General features: G+C 33.5%; 1 protein-coding gene across 3 annotated transcripts in view; it reads right to left on the bottom strand.

The window, feature by feature from the left end:
* LOC124531050 (voltage-dependent L-type calcium channel subunit beta-2) overlaps positions 1 to 17108 on the bottom strand; it is a 157623-nt gene that overhangs the window by 32913 nt on the left and 107602 nt on the right. The gene's annotated exons all lie outside the window — the stretch shown is intronic.

Below are 17108 nucleotides of genomic sequence, written 5' to 3'. Positions count from 1 at the left end.
CGCTAGATGGCTCTGCTTCGTAGTTAAGCTACCTTGTAATAGATGGCAGCACATAGTTACTTCCCAAAAAACATAATAAACGAATATTTATTTTTACTCTAACACATCTCATTTCCCGTGGTCTTTCCTGCATATGATACTTAAGTAATGTTTTTATTCTATCATTATAGTATTTTTATAGCGAAATATTTCCCACGAAATGTATCTTGAAATCAAAGTAGGTAAATTACACTTAAATGTCTCATATAACGAAACACTATAATAAAATCATCGTTTTGATTAATTCACCCGACGATTATGAATGAAATATCATTGTTACAAATATCTAGTTTGAACTGGCTATCAGCCAGACACGTGAAAGAATCGTCCAACGTGTAGAGCGTCATTAATATCAAAGTTTTACGTAAAATACGTGAATTTAGTGAGTCAGAGAATATAAAACTTTTTGTTTTTAAAGAGGTGTGAAGTAATGTTACGAAATCTTATGATCTTTTTTTAGAGCTATGATAAAAAAATCAAGTACTTATTTACTCGTCGCCACGGATGAGTTGATAAAGATAGGATCACAAGATATGCTCTCGAGTTCAAACAAGTGCAAAATATAACTTAGCTATTCAATGCGTTGTTGAAAGAGGACAGCGAGTAGCGCTCATTTCTGTCACATTTATGTCTGTCTATCTGCGTGCCTTATCATATAAGTTTTGTTTCTGCTCTAGAAATCTCATGTAGATAAACTTCATTAGTTTTCTATGTTGTCTTGGGTGCAGCGGTCACAACGCGTGTATCTTAACCGATGATTGCGGGTTGTAACCCAGGCAATATATACAACCACTGAATATGAATGTGCTTAATTTGTCTTTTTAATTCATCTCGTGCTCGGCGGTGAAGAAAAACATCGTAAGGAAACCTGCATGTGTCTAACTTCATAGAAATTCTGCCACATGTGTATTTCACCAACCCGCATTGGAACAGCGTGGTGGAAAAGGTTCCAAACCTTCTCCTCAAAGGGAGAGGAGGCTTTAGCTTTAGCTCTTGTTGTTGTCTTGGGCCTGGGTGTTGGTGTTACCGTCGTCATTTCCGATTTTCCATAACACAAGAGCTTTGGTGCTACTTCCATTACGATCAGAGTACCTAATGTATGTGATGTGAAAATCCGATTTTTTTACTGTAAAGTCTGTGTGTCTGTTTGTCGCTCTTTCACTACCAAACCGCTGAACCGAATTTGATGAAATTAGGTATGAAGAAGATTTGAATTCCTAGGAAGGACATAGACTACTTTTTTGTCTAACACATGACAACCAAACCCCAAAACGCGAGCAGAGTCACGGGCGACAACTAGTAGAATATATTTTAATGAATACTGATAAAATTAATGCATATTTATGTTTAAAAAACCCCTTATAAATTGCATTCTTCGATAAAGAACTATTAGCAAAGATAAAAAAAGAAACTTAAAACTGCTCTACAATTCAGTCCATTAAAGTCGGAAAGTAAGAATCGCTGAAGCTTCACAGACGGACATTCCCTCCACTTATAATTATTGCCCTGAAATAGACGGTGTCGTTCACCCGGCGACATATTTGGTTAACTACGATATATAAGTAACACTTACATTTGTCTCGCTGTTCATTAGTTTAATGGACAATGAACTTTATACATTTACGACAGAGTTTAATTTAGAATGATCAAATTAATATCCCTTTATGTTAAATCTGAATAGAATTACCGGGAAAATTATTAAGATGAAACTTGGTATAATTTCTTCATATTATTTGTAATAATGCTACACGATTAAGGATTCATTATTTTCATTTATTGTACACTACTTCTTACCTCTTTCATTTTGTACATAACTATATAATTTATTTTATATATTATATTTCATAATTGGCTACAGCAATTGTAAGGTGTTTCAAAAATATAAACGGACGTATAGATGTTGTGATGTCGAACAAGCCGTAAAATTTTAATATTTGTTAAAAGTCATATAGGTAGGCAGACAGTCTTGAGAACTAAAATGTTATTAGATACATTCATTCATCCTATAAACCTAAACACAATAATGCTGTTATGCCCTTTGGCGGTTGAAATATTCTCTAAAGTAATCGGTAGAATATCTGATGAGTGGGTGGTACCTACCCCAAACCGACTTGCACAAAATCCCACCACCAAGTATTTCCCAGACATATATAACAAAGAGTAATAATCATTATGTTATGATTATGTTGTGTATAAGGATTACTAAAGGCTACTTCGATAAGGGCCAGCTCAAAAAAATATAAAAAAGAATTACAGCGATATCTTTTGAAGGGTTAAGTTAGACAAAACTAGACTAAGGTATATCAGCGAATTACTAGTGATTTTTTATCTGGATATATCATAAACTATACGCTCGTTGTTGAAATTTAGCATAGTTAGGTACCCTTTACGCGATGTAGACTCACTAAGAAAGAGTTTTTGTAATTTTCAACTTTGAGTATAGGGGTAACTTTGTTTGAAATTCAATTGTACGAAGTCACACAAATACATAATATATAGAATAGGGTACATAATTTGCACTTGACAACGCCAAAATCTATCCGATGTCAAAATTCCGATACATTTGAGAGAGGAATTAGCGATTAATATTATGTTGATGAGCTTGAATGCGTAACAATTATTAAAGTACAGTTTGTATTATTTACTAGTTTCCTAGTAATATAAGTACGCGAAAGTAGCACAGTCTGTCTGTCTGTTTTACAAACGACTATTTCACGTGAATATATACAACAAGCGATTTTTACGCGTAGCACTTCATGACGAAACGCTCAAACGCGAGTTAAGCTGAGGGCGACAATTTGATATCAAATGAATGTAACTTATTTTCAGAACAGCTAAGATTACCTAGTGGTTAGAAATCTAGAATACCTAATCTTAATTGAAGGTTCACCGGCAACCATTCTGTATTGAGAAATTGTTTTTTTTTTTTTTTTTCTTAGAAGTCATGTTATGCTCAACGGTGAAGAAAAAATCGAAAAACCTTCAAATAAACATCTAAAGCAGCTTCACGTCATATAATGTCTATCAGGCTCTATAGTCTATACTAGGTGCATATTATTTCATAACAAATGGGAATGCCTACTCATTTCTAGTACGTACTATTAGAATGTACATCGTCGCTTCACCATAATTACGTAGTATAAAATAAAGTCGCTTACCGCTATCTGTCCCTATGTATGCTTAGATTTTTAAATATACGCAACGGATTTTGATACGGTTTATTTTTTAATAGATAGAGTGATTCGAGAGGAAGGTTTTTTTTATATAAACATGAACAATATAGTAAAGAAACAGTGATAAAAAAATTATAATGTGATGTCGTAAATAAACAAATTCTGTAGTGTATTTAGTATCAGTATTGCACCCGTATTGAAGCCGATGTAAGTCGCTCGTAAGATTTAATTCAAAAAATGGTTATACAAGTTATAACAGAAAACAACTCCTTATTTTCATTGAGAGACTAACGAATTAACAAAGTTCATCCACCAAATAAAAAAAAATACAAAACCTGTCGCATCTGTGACAAGTTCGTCGGCTAATTGTAGATGGCGCTAATGACGGCGCGTGCGCGGTCGCACGAGGGTGTCGGTAGGAATAAGTGGAAACTTACGCTTCCTGAGTGCGCGTGCGCATAGAACAGTGAAATGAGATAAGAGGGATAATATATGTTATTTTGCGTATAAATACAAATGATACACACACCATTTTTTTTTAATGCAATTTTTATTATTGTCTATATTAAATTACTCAAATTGTATGTAAATGATACGTTGATAGTTAAAAGCTAGATTATGTAAAATATTTGTGCCTTAAATAGTAATGTTATAATTAGTTATTACATACAGTACGATTCTGTTAGAATACACTTCGTTTCTCACCCGTGAAATGTTCACAATTTAATATTGGTTGCATTGAATCGTGTTTTGCCATTTTTTTTTCTTCGTCCAGAAAACCTCTACTGTATATTGCTTAAGAATAGAGTAATTACTGATTTTCTTTCCAGTTCATCCCAGTAGTATATAATTTGATTGTGCTCTAAATTATACTAAAATAATTACTCTATTATCTTTCTTTCTTATTCAAAAGAAACACTAGTGAATTACCTTATGACAGTTGGTGCTGTTAAGTGTTGCCAACTGATAGTATAATTTATTTTTTATTTCTAATCAATAAAAAATATAGTTTACTAACCATCAACATATTATTTCATAGTGAATGCCTACGCGTTAGTCTATGGCCGGCACACGACACGGGGGCCGCCGTCTCTATTTCCGTACCATTGCAATAACAGTACCGATGGTATTTTTATTATGCCCGCCGGTTTTATTTCAGTTACAATTTGACAAAATAAAAATAAGGAGGCCCGAGTGGCGGCGTAATGTGACACGTGCTAGTGATGTCTGCATTATTATCGATACATGCTACGTATGTTTTTCAGGCGATTCGATGTTAATCTCTTGGAATTTTTATAAAGTTCCATCAAATTTTATGAATATATAAAATATAAATGTATATTGAAACATGATTGCTGGTTTAAACCCAGACAAGCGCCACTGAATACTCATGTATTTAATTTGTGTTTTTAATTCATCTCATGCTCGGCAATGAACGAAAATCGTGAGGAAATCTGCATTTGTCTAACATAAGAGATATTCTGCCACATTTGTATGCCGCACTGGAACAGTGTATTTGAGTAGGCTAAAAACCTTCTCCTCAAATGGGAGGGAGGCCTAAGCGCAGCAGTGGGGTATTTACAGGCTGCTACATTGAATATATTCTAAAAAATAAGAATGTACATACAATGAGATATTGTAAGATTCATATTGACGCAATTATTTTTGGGTTTGCATTATACTAAAGGCAGTCTGTCTGCCTTTTAAAAGAAATAAAAGTTCAACCATGATAAATAAACTGTCTGAAACTTTTTGCATAAAAAAGCACTTAAACTCAAAAATCTCTTTCAACTATTATATTTGCTAGAAGTTTTGCCCGAGTTTATTATAGTTATATTATTATAATGCTTGTTATATATACATAACTATCACTCATAATATATTATATATTTGATTTAATTATTTATTTCTGTACATAGCATATTAAATAAATATTAAGCATTGAAAATATCGATGTATCGATAAATGTACATCCTTACTGACAACATCCACGAGTAAGCCCTCATGCATCGCTGCATTATTTACAAACATCAACCGACCATACCGTAGGAAGCCGTCAATGTATTTAAAATACATTTAAAGACATATAGCCTTTAATGAGAGTGCATTCACCCCACCATATTTAAAATGTAGTGCGTTTCGGGAAATAGACAGCGTTTCCGTGTTCAAACACTTTGAGAGTATGTAAGTTTGAAAAGGGTGATATATTTAAAACGACCAATTAAATTATATGTTTGAAGCTTTCCTTGTTCGAATCAGTGATTAAAAGAGTGCTTTATTAATATTAACTTTTTTCCTTCAATATTTGGTGGCTAACCATCACATAAGCTGGTATCCACTCACTCATCAGAGTGCCACCAAATAGCAGTGCTCAGTATTGTTGTGTTTGAAGGTTGAGTGAGCTAGTGTAGCTTCAGGCACAAGATACATAACATCTTGCTTCCCGAGGTTGGTGACGATGTAAAAAACGGTTAATATTGCTTACAGCACCATTTTCTATGAGCGATGCCATTAGGTGGACTTTTTCCTCGTCCGCTACACTAAAAGAATGTCCGTTTTCTAAAATAGGTACTTTTAAAAAATATCAGCACGATCTACTGCTTAAGGCTTGTAAGACTAGTGCACGCGCTTTTTGCTGGGTACCACAAGTTATCCTACCAGCATTCATTTTTGCAGGTTTAATAACTTTATCTAAGTAATTTCAGCTCCACTTTATATTACAGTAGTAAGGGAATAATTACTATACATAAATATATTCTGCCATTTAAATTGCACGTTGTCAGTACAGTACTGCTATTATTCCTTATATATCCTGCCTATAAAACAACAAATATTTCTTCCACTTTTTTATCATTTACATAATCTTGTATTGACTAATAAGCCTTGTTCATTAATGGTTTTTGACGTTGATCTTTAAATAATCTATCTTAAAACTAACAATAAAATCTTAAAGAAACGTATATCAAGCCTCAGGTAGGTATTATTAGTTTAACTTTCCTCGTGTCTAAACGATGATTGTCACCATTTCTGTCAAAAAGATCTATATCATCGTGATTAAATGTCAATTAAATTAAAAAAAAGTGTCTCAAAGTTACTTCGCGAAACAAATTTTCAGGGATTTAATGATTTATATTTATCTTCGGTGTAATAGCGTGTTCGTCGACATTCAACGCGCCTGTAAAGCGCCTGAACGCGCGGTACTTTCGTTTATAGCGATAATAAAAATTAACAACAGGTTAGCAATGTTCGACGAATTGAGCGGTCGTCTTTATAGTTTTAAAGTGCGGTTAAAATACACGAAATGCTGTTTTAATATGATAATTTTAGCCGTGTAACGTCTCATTATGTGCTATTATTGTAAACCTAATTATAAAATAAATAAAGACCTTTTATTTTTGCTCTCTCGACCGAGCATAAAGTAAATAACGTAAAATTCTCAACCTCTCTTGGGTGCAGGCCTTCTTCCAACGCGACAGCTTGGTGTTTTGCCCTTGTTATCTAGTTGGGTAGTATTTTATTAATTAGATATTCGTAACACATATACCTTATACATGTACACGGCCAGCAATGGATTCATGTCACCTAAATACGAATACGATTTCAATGCTCATTTTTTTATTTTCTAGTGATTTGCTTATAATTTAAAACAATTAACATTTTCTTAATTCAAGTTGGGCTTTAGAAGCAGATACATTTGATTCATGGAGGAGGATTCAATTAAATGTACAGCTATCGACTTCGGATATATTTTAAGAAGAAGAATTATAAAGACCTACTAAACGAATTGACTTAAACCAAAAAACAAAGGTAAAGATATTCTCTTCTTATTCTTATTTTATTTTCAGGTCAACCTTACCTTTGCCCGTTGTATTGAATAGTGTATATCGTAATTGGTAACAATAAAAATCAAAGTGCCACAGTGGTTAATAACAAGTTTTGGAAAATTAGATTTACTAATTTAATTTTAAACCTCATTTTTCAAACGTTCATTTTTGCTCCTTAAGCTTTTCTTCCTTTCCAATAACCATATACATACTGAACTGTAATATGTTAGGTTTGAACAATGCAGTATGGAGGATTAATTTTTGTTTTTGTATACAAACATAGATCAAATCAAGAAAATCATCGTAAGTGACCTGCAAGTTTCCGACGAGAGGTATACAACAACAACAACAACAACAACAGCCTGTAAATTCCCACTGATGGGCTAAAGGCCTCCCTTTGAAGATAAGATTTTTTGGAACATATTCCACCACTCTGTTACAATGCGGGTTGGTGGAAGAGAGAGAAGAGAGCTATACGTGTATCTACAAAGTTATAGCTCCAAACATACATACATTAATTGTAACAGTTCACAATCGACCAGTACATAAGTCAGTGACCAGATCTGAACATTACATTTCACAATGTCTAATTACACATTTTGTAACATTACATCAGCAAGATAGACAAAATACAGCGTAAGCTGTAGGCATTGCTCGTCATCGTATCTTAGGTTGTCACTTTATGGGTACCTAAGTGACTTTTTATGTCGAATCGAATAGTTTAGTGAGAGCTATACATGTAACAATCAAGATCAACATAGTATGGCCTACATACAAATATGATTTAGTTTTAATCAGTCGAATAGACTATAACATTACACCATACATAACTTTAACTAATGTCATATCAATTAAAACAGCTGACATAACTGTAAGTGTTCTTATTAAAATCCGATGCTATACACAATATCTCAACAAAAATAATTCCTATCCTTTTTAACTCTAATGTGCGAAAGAGATAGCAGTATCAGACAAATTAGACATCATCACCAATGACACCAGGTCACTGTTTTATCAAACGCACAGATAACAAAAGCACTTAATACAGGATTAGTAGTACGATGGCACAATAATTCATTTACGGTTTCTGTTCGCGTGAAGTTTTAACACGCGAGGTAGACTCCACACAAGTTATTTCACCGTTTCCTCTGAATAATTACCTGACATCAGCGAATCGGTGAGGTCGGGGTGCTGGTATCGAATGAGTCACATTAAAACTGAATTGCCGTAAATGATAGATGTTATGGACGTTTAACATGTAACCTAGTAAACTACGAGTAAGTACAACTCAATGAAATATTGGTTCACTTTCTAAATTATACTGGACTAATAATGATAGTTAATTTTGTCTGTGTTACAAGAATAGAAATTATAAACTAACTTAGCGTAGCGATTTTTAATAGATGTGAAATACGAAAATATCAAATTATATTTGTAAAATTTTGATCTTTTATTTAGCGCTGCCCTATTACCATATGCAAGATAATATTTCTACATCTATTTAGGAAAATAATTCTAATTGATTAAGGAATAATCATTCTTAAATACAACGGATTTGATCGAAGTTCATTATTGACAGTTAGGTTCATTACTGACCTAACCTAATTAGGTTGACTTAGCGTGTTTTGGTCTAATTCTGAAGTAGAATTTTGAAAAAATCCCATTCAGGAAACCTTATTCGTATAGTTAATCTTTAAATTTAAAAGAAATGGAAATCTTATAACAGCGCTATTGTTCTTTTTAGTAAGAATACTGATTTGGAATTTTAATTAACAAGCTACGAAATTTAAAACCAGCCAGTCAGTATAGCACAGAAATCTTTATACATACATCTGAAACTTGCACGTTACGTCTGGATATCTTGACAAAGTAGAGATTGCTTTTATTTAAACCGTGACCACTGATTAGTCAACGTGTTCTTTGCTGTAATTTCTACCAATCACATTTCAGGGTTTTTTAAATCAATTTCAAATTTAGAATATGTTCTCTCCAAAAACTTTTGAACGGTTTATATTTGTAAATAAATCAGAATGCGTAAATAAACGAGTCAAAAGGTGAGACTTATCTATTTTATTTCTCGTCTGTCAGGTGTGGGACTGAGTCTTGCACGCACTTGCTGTAGATCCGTTTACACGTTAAAGTCACTGGCTCAAGTTTTATTAAATATATGTATTTATTAACAAAATAAAGTGAGCTATAATTGATTTATATTAAATTTCCCGTTTCTTTTACGATATCTTAAGGTCGATGTAGCGATGAGATCGCCAGAATTGCATGTTAATTTAATTTAGGCTTTATACATTGTTTGGTATTTTTTCTCTTAGTGGTGTACAACTAAGTTAAGAGTACTTTAAATAAAGGTGAGACAGAGTTGTATGTTGTCAGCTATGTAAGCGTTATAGTTTTAGCAGACGGATATTCAACTAGAAACAACAATTTAATCGATTTGTAAGTATGAATTGCAGAAAAAATCAATATTTTTGTGTACTTTTGACATAATTTACAGGTGGCATTGAAAAAGATGTATAATAGTGACATTGCTCAGGTAGTATCATTCTTCATTACAAAAAATATCCCAATCTTTTCAATCATTCCAGTCACTTAGTGTCGTTAAACCATTCGTCCAGTCACTCGACCAATTTGAAGTTACAAAGGGCGAACACAGTCGAACTGAGTCGTGCAATTATCACAACACGCGAGGCGCCGACGTCGCGGCGTACCCCTCATGTACCCCTCGCGTACCCCCCACGTACCCCTCACGTACCACTAACACGTACCACGCACTGGTGTTAAAGATTACTATTGATTAACGTAACTCGTGTTTACGATCATAACGGCGATAACGTCTGAACCGTCAAAAACATTTTATTAAAGCGTTTATTTTTATTTTTGATAATAAAACACAGACACCGAACCTATTAACATTGGGGCAGATTAAATTAATTTAATTGTATTAGTTGGATATGACTTTGTATTGTAAGTATTGGGAAAGTAAAACTAATGATTTGCCTTTTACGTTGCATCGATATACTGGACTGGTGGTAGATTTACATTTAATTCTGTAAAATGTTGATTCAAAAGTGTTCATGAATCATAAATGTATTATAATATTTTTTTTCTTCGATAGTGATGGAGTGACGTTGCGTATAATTACTTAGCGATAATTGTAATTGTGGATGAAAAACTACTAAAATAAAATGTAATACACGTAACTGTCTTATTTATCTCCTGATTTAAATGAAAGCTTAGAGTTGTTGTTTGGATTATCATTTGAGATAATAGAATAGCCAACTGCATTATAGTTATTATAGGGTTAATGCTCGCAAAGGTGTACAAAGATGTTTGTCTATCTTCAAGGACGAGAAAGTCTTGTCTCTACAGGTTACCTATATAAAAGCTTTTAATGCTTATAATGGACTTTATTATCAAGACCACAGATGACTCTTTATTGTTTCGAGATGTGAATCGAGGTTCTTCAATATGCAACCTTATAAACTAGATCAATGAGGTAGTTTCATATCTATTAAAAAGCATGAAAACTCTTTGAGATAAATCCTTGAGTGAAAGTGAAAAGTGCGATTTGTCAAAATATCACTAGAACCGAATTACAGCTTTAAAATAATTCAAACATTAGTATATTTATAAATTCGATCATTACGTACTCATGATTCAAGTTTCGTCTGAATAGTACCGGACATTCCGTTAAAGTAGTGTCGGGTGATATAAATAATTCATTCGTAATGATCACCAAGATTGGGATGTACTGTGTGTGAGGTATGACAGGACACGTGCAAATAAATAAATATAAGTTGATATGAATGAAAGAGATGACTATTAACTTTATTATTATTAGCCAGGCTGTATGTTCTACTACCCAAGCCTGTGTAGGTACATTTGTAGGTCCTAATTGTCAAATATTATGCAGCCAAGCAACAATACTTGGTATTGTATGTTGTGTTTTAATTGGAAAGTTGATATACAGTCTACAGTCACAAGAGATTTAATCATATATGTGTCTGGGCAATGGTCTTATAGATCAGATGGCCTAAAGTCCATACCCCTATCTATGCTATAAAAAAGATAAAGTAAGGTGGAAAAAGGTCTGGCTTATTCAAAAAATAAGTAGTCATTTATTGACGACCTCCATGGTCGAGTGGTGTGTACACCGGTTTTCATGGGTACGCCACTCTGAGGTCCCGGGTTCGATTCCCGGCCGAGTCGATGTAGAAGTACCATTAGTTTTCTATGTTGTCTTGGGTCTGGGTGTTTGTGGTACCGTCGTTACTTCTGATTGCCATAACACAAGTGCTTCAGCTACTTACATTGGGATTAGAGGTAATGTACATATGTGATGTTGTCTCATTTTTATTTATTATTTATTTATTTATATTATTATTATTTATTATAAAAAAGTAAAGGTTTTTATACATAATTTATTTCATTATTTTCCTCAGTGTTGGCGCGTATGTGTAACAATTCGTTCAATTCTTACGAGGAATAATTTGACGTCACTCGATGAGATTGTTACTTAACGTATTATTTTTACGTTCGCCGTGACAACACTCCTCTCGAATGTTTACGGATATTTCGAAATGTAATACTTTCGTTTCTTTGTTTATATTAAAACTGTTCTTTTAATTGATTGCCAGAGTAATGATAAATTACTTGGTAGTCGGGCTTTGTGCAAGCACATCTGAATAGGTACAACCTATCACATATTTTACCACCAAACATCGATAATTTGTATTGTTGTCTTCAGGTTTGAAGGCCAAGTGTGCCAGTGTTGTTATTGTCATATTTTATTTACCAACGTTGGAAGTGCATTGGCAATGTAAAGCTTAAAAAATGCTTAAATGCTTGTAAATAAAAACATAATGTTTAAAATTATGTTGCACTACTTTTCGACTTTTCTACATTAATATTGTTTTTTTAAATAGTTATCAAAACAAAACTGTATTTACTAACAAAGTATCAAAAATATTACAAATCATTGATAAGCCTCGCACTACGCTAAACCTGTCCTGTGAGTATCAAATATTGTTACAATTATGTAGATTTAAATAGTTGCTCGTATGATATCTCTACATCCAATAATTTAACTGAAGATGGCTCTCTTGCTGTGGAGCGATTTTTTTTTTTCGAAATTATTGGGTGCACAAACGCCCTCAAAATGTAAACTATGTAAAAAATTAACTTTTGATTACTCCACAAATAATACTTCCTGTTAAGAAAAAGCTTGGATTTTACCCCAGCTCGCTGTCACACTGGATTGATGTCACATGTGAAAATTAACCTGAGTCATGCAGGTAACATATTATTTCCTGCCCTAAACCATTTTACATCAACATTAATAGCCTGTAAATTTTCCAGACTTTGAGGAGAAGGTTTGGAACATATTCCACTACGCTCTTACAATGCTTGATGGAATACAGAATGGCAGAATTTTGATGAAAATAGACACAAGCCAGTTTCCTCATGGTGTTTTCCTTCACCGGTAACACGTGAGGAATTATAAACACAAAATAAGCACGTGAAAAAATATATAAGGTATGTAATGGAGACAATTAAAACAAGTGGAAATAGGTTTCTGAAAATAGTTTGTCTATAAGACGTGATTCAGCGCGAGGGCGGCAGATTACAGGGCGAAAATAACACGTTGGGCGGCGCGCGTGTAATCCCAACCATAATATTAACTAAGGATTCAATTCAGTCTTGATATGCAGTTGTGTATCGCTTTCCAATAGCTCAGTTTTCAATTGCCTCGTTTCAAATGTTTCTTTTGTAGATTCAAATTCGAATCGTATGGTGTACTGGTAAACATCTAAAGGAAACAATAATTTGGTTTATGTAATTTCATTGTTTTGTTATTTTTGTTAATGATAATATTGTTTGACTTATTTATACTAATATTATAAATGCAAGATTATCTCTTTCGGTCCTACCTGTTAATACCTGTTGACTTCCAAGCAGCATACATTAATTTAAATAATTGTATTTAATTAAAATGATATGTATATTTTAAATGTTAAAAAAGAGTAACTACTGAGTTTCTTGCCGGTTCTTCTCGGTAGAATCTACTTTCCGAACCGGTGGTAGCTTCACTTAATTGTAAAATGACGATTCAAAAGTGCTTATGAAAGCATACTTGAATAAAGTTTATTTTGATTTTGATTTTGGTCTGTGTCTTACGCTTTCACAGTTTAAACACTAAACCGAATTTGATAAATTTTGGCATGAAGCAAGGAAGGATAGGATATTAACCTAACCGAAGACGAAAGCAAATAGCTACTTGTTGCTATTACATTTCTTAAATAATACAGCAATTAGAAATAAATCTTGGTTATTAATGATTTCTCATCCATTACACTTAGTACTGTGGTGCTATACGGTTACGGTTTTGATATCAAATCAAATAAAAAAAAAATAGTATACTGGACTTATGCAGTAGTATACTTCATAATACTGATCTATCGACTGCAAAATTTATCAATCCGCAACATACATTTGACAGCAACAATAACTATGTTGTTACCCTAATAACCCTGCTGTTTATATTTGTAATTGAAAGTCGCTCCTCTAACTGCCCCAGCCTCTGTGACATTGCCTATGACATCTTATTGACCAATTTCACCGGCAGTGGTCTTCTAAAGTAAACTGCGGAGGAAATTTTATAATATTTTATAATATTCATAATCTTTGTAGTCCCTCACTTTCATACAGTCCAACCGAAAATCCGTAAAAGAAAAAAGTTAAGATAGGAGATCAGCTGATCAGCTCTACGCGCTTTCGAATCACGGGTGTGGTACCGTACCAAGACTTCTAGACTCTGGACTTCAACTGAAAATATGTTAATGTAAAACGTACTGTTATCTATTTATATTTATGTATAGTCAATATTTGCAATTTAATAGACCTTATGTTGTCAGTGTGACGTATTAGTAAGTAATTGTTATATTATTTAAGCCTATAAATAGGGAGAATAGAGTAACAGTTGATTTTCTTGTAGAATCTACTTTTGGAACTAGTGGTGGACTTTCGTTTCACTGAATATTATTATATTGTTTAAAAAATATTTTAAATGCGTACTCGAATTAAGAGTATTTTAAGTTTGCTTGGTTGTAGGACTTCGTGCCAGTCCGTATCAGTAGGTACTCACTCACTCACTCACTCATTTATCAAATATTCTAAGGCCATGTAGGAACACTCATATAATACGTTGGTTGTACTATGGCTAGCTAAATAACATCTCAATTTCCGAGGTTGCTGGCGCATTGGCGATATAAGTTATACTTAAAATTTCTTACGGAGTCAATGTATATGCAGCGGTGACCACTTACCATCATGAGCACCATGGGCTAAATTGGCCTTACGCCTGCCTAAAATAAATATATTTTATAATTTTTGATTGTTTCACTCACAACTTTCAAAAGAAACGCAGCAAGTATTGATGTTTGGCGTTTGAATAATTGATCAGCAAATGAAGCGTATCTTGGGGGGCTCGTACAGGCCTATTACCGTAAATTATATGGGTAGCGATTACCAACTGACCTCAGTAATCATTCATAGATGAACGAATAAAACATGAAAACAAACTATACCAACAGTTAACCATTATCATGATTGTGATGTCACTCGGAAACGAAGGGTTGCTTCCCGAAATATGATTATAAGCCGTATTATATACCTAAACCCTTTATAGAAATGCAGTCATGTATATAAATATAATTTTATTTTTTATCATGAGAGACTTTTAGGAATTAATTTTTGTGCCCAGTGTGTGCTTCTTTTTTTAAATCCGTAGCGTTGACGTTTACTGCCAAATGTATGTTACTGAAAAAGCGCCGTCACGTGACAGAAATCAGAATTAGAATTGGTTCATATGAGGTTTTTACGTTCTTCTCTAGCCCTATAAGACCTTGACATTTAAGGTCAAAACAAATTGACTAGGAAGCCATCGCTATCTCTGACGAATTATCCGGATAGGAAGGTGATCTGACTGTGAGCTGGCTCTTAGTTAACTCAAGTGGATAATACTTCTTACAGCACAATTAATAATGAGTTCGCTGTTTTTATATATTACCTAGAGAGAGATATGGGCCACCTAGATGGTAAGTGTTCACCACCGACAATGGTACTGTAAGAAATATTCTTCCACCGCCAGTGCGCTACCAACTTTGAGAAATAAGATGTTGTGTCCCTTGTATCTATAGTTACATACTCACTTACCCTTCAAACCAAAACGAATACTGAGTACTCCTGTTTGGGTATAAAATACTCGATGAGTGGCTGGTATCCACTTAGGTAGATTTGCGCAAAAGCCTGCTAACAAGTATAACTTGCTTCAACACACGACACTTAATAAACCCCTTATCTACATCATAAGTATTACATTAGTCTATGGGTTAGTTTTATTTATTACTATTTATTGTATTGTACGTCCTTTTTTAATTTATATACGTTTTGTTTTTACCAATATAATTGTAATAAACGTATAATTTCGATGGATACTTATACCATCGTGCGAGCTTTTGGGCGTCGCGTGATCTCGAGAGCTTTTACCATAAACAATGTAACGCCAACGCGTCGGTTACATTTATATTTTATTTATTTCGCTCACAGCACGCTATTTGTTGTTTGCGATCAAACAATGTTGTAAGTTAAGATTGATTTCATTTCTTAACCTTAACTTGAAGGTTTGAGCACGGTAAGTACGAATGATCCTTTCAAATTGTTTGTGCACTTTGCAACTTGGTGGTAGGGCTAGTCATCAGATATTTTAACGTCATATTAAAAAGTAATAATAATAATACTAAGTATTGTTAAGTGTCGGTTCGAAGGCTGAGTGAGCCAATGTAACGTCACAGGCACAAGGGTCACATCTTAGTTTCCAGTGTTGGTGTTTCGGCGATGTGAAGAATGGTGTTTACGGGCAGTTATCATTATTCTTTAGCTTTAAGATTTACAAAAAATGATGAACTGCACTCTATGTATACTAACAACTACATCATTATCCTATTTTATATTATAATATATGTATGTTTATAATATGTATATCTTCTTATTTTTTGAGATATCTAATTTTTGCTTAATTTTGTGATAAGTCTATCTTATTTTTCATTTTTGACTATGCCGTATGAAATTTCTCTCAAGGATACACATAACATAAAAAAAAAATATTATGTTTTAAAAATAGATACAAAATAATATATCTATCTATTTATCTAGTACTCTGACTACCACCAAATACTGGAGTATTTGGTGGTAGTCAGCCAGTGACAGGAGTATGTAGCGTTGCTCCAGCAACGCGAAACGCGTCTAGAATTCCAAACTTACGTCATTTATTAAAAGCGGACTATTTATTTAATTTGACGGTAACATAAGTAAGCTCTCCGCGTCTTAGTGTCGTGAAGCGTCCCCAGTCGCGTTAACGCCGGTCCTAACCCGCGGGCACACGGGCGCTCCGCTAAAAATACGAATCAAAGCAATATGACCCGAACCTTTTATTGGAGTGAAAAGGAATGGTAAAAGTAAAAAGAGTAAATATATCGTTCAACGGACTCGTGAATAATCTTAGAACCAAGATAAACTTACTGAGACATATAAATCGCATTCAGCTACGAAGAGATAGGGCGACACTGTTCCATGGATGCGGCATTTATTATGTACCATTTTGTATACTCTGATGTTAATCGCATATAATACAATTAAAATTATACAGTATATTTATCTTATTTTGCTGACCAAAAAATTTCATAATTCAATTTATAGCGATATATAATTATAGATCTCGATTTACCAACAGCCTTTTTTGCGTGTCGTAATATAATAGTTGGTTAAACTAAGGCGTTTACTGTTTTTATACTTCATAAATTTGTAAGTATGAATTAGCGTTAATACATTTCAATGTCATGGCTTATGTATTAAACTAATAAATACTAACTTGTAGTAGAGCATAATTAATTCGATCCATTCGGAACTATATTAACGATTGTTAAATATAAATCGATACATTTTTTTCGACTTCCTTGAAAATGTAATATTATTATACTAGTTGCTTCCCACGGCTTCTTAG

The sequence above is a fragment of the Vanessa cardui genome, chromosome 7, assembly GCF_905220365.1.
Source record: "Vanessa cardui chromosome 7, ilVanCard2.1, whole genome shotgun sequence".
NCBI classification, from domain to species: Eukaryota; Metazoa; Arthropoda; class Insecta; order Lepidoptera; family Nymphalidae; genus Vanessa; species Vanessa cardui.
The sequence above is the reverse complement of the archived record's forward strand: the minus strand, read 5'-3'. Positions and strand labels throughout refer to the sequence as shown.